Genomic DNA, 957 nt, shown 5'->3' with positions numbered 1-957 from the left:
TACACTCCACTGTTAACACCTGTCATCACAGAAGCATTGTCGGGGCTAATTGCAATAAGGTTTTGTAACTCTAACCCATTATTTTTAAAAGACTTCTTGATGGGATCACATATCCCATTAGCATTACAGTCAGTCAGCTCAACAAGGTCCAAGAAAGTCATTACAATCTTATTCTTACTTTCAGAATAGAACTGGACAACAATACCCAATAATTTCGTTACAATAATGTCATTACTCTCATCAGTTAAGAAGCTACACTTCTGACTGCCCATATCACTTTTCAAGTTGCTGTTAAAATGCGGGACAAACACATTGCTCACAACTGCACTACACTTCCACCTTTTTAACCTGAAATTCTTGCATTCTTTACTGTTTGCAAATCCTGCTTTGCAAAGCTTACTGAGATGATGAACAACACGTAATGTACAATGTTCAGCAGTGAACAGTGACACATTTCCTTCAGTCTCCCGTGCATCATCACTGACTGTTTCAAACAGAATTGTTGTTTGTCTTCCAGTACTTAATAACTCTTCAGATGTCTTGTGTTTAGCAGATTGGTAGATCTAGACGAGCGGTGGGTGGTATGTTCAGAAGCTGTTTCATGTTACATCATAGAAAACTGTTACCGCCCAACGTGGGGCTCGAACCCACGACCCCGAGATTAAGAGTCTCGTGCTCTACCGACTGAGCTAGCCGGGCTTATATAAAACCCTTGTTCGAGTGTATATGTGTGTCTAAGCGAGGTTAATAACCACCATCATTAACCGCCTAACAACGCTGTATTATCAGCGATAACGTTCAATAACTGACCTGAGGTCACATGATAGATACATAAGGGGATCCGACCATGACCTTATCAACGTCCTGAGACCCCGGCTGATGTGTCAGGTTAGATAAGAGGCATAACATCCTCTCTGTCTGATGTTGTGAGAGTAAGACACTAATGGTTAGGAGGCA

General features: G+C 41.5%; 1 non-coding gene across 1 annotated transcript; it reads right to left on the bottom strand.

Moving 5' to 3' along the window:
• Positions 1–626: 626 nt before the first annotated feature.
• Positions 627–699, bottom strand: TRNAK-CUU (transfer RNA lysine (anticodon CUU)). Its single transcript has one exon. It is a non-coding gene; the product is annotated as a tRNA-Lys (tRNA).
• Between the last annotated feature and the right edge of the window lie 258 nt (positions 700–957).

Source organism: Panulirus ornatus, chromosome 9 (assembly GCF_036320965.1).
Source record: "Panulirus ornatus isolate Po-2019 chromosome 9, ASM3632096v1, whole genome shotgun sequence".
In the NCBI taxonomy this organism is placed as follows: domain Eukaryota; kingdom Metazoa; phylum Arthropoda; class Malacostraca; order Decapoda; family Palinuridae; genus Panulirus; species Panulirus ornatus.
The sequence above is the reverse complement of the archived record's forward strand: the minus strand, read 5'-3'. Positions and strand labels throughout refer to the sequence as shown.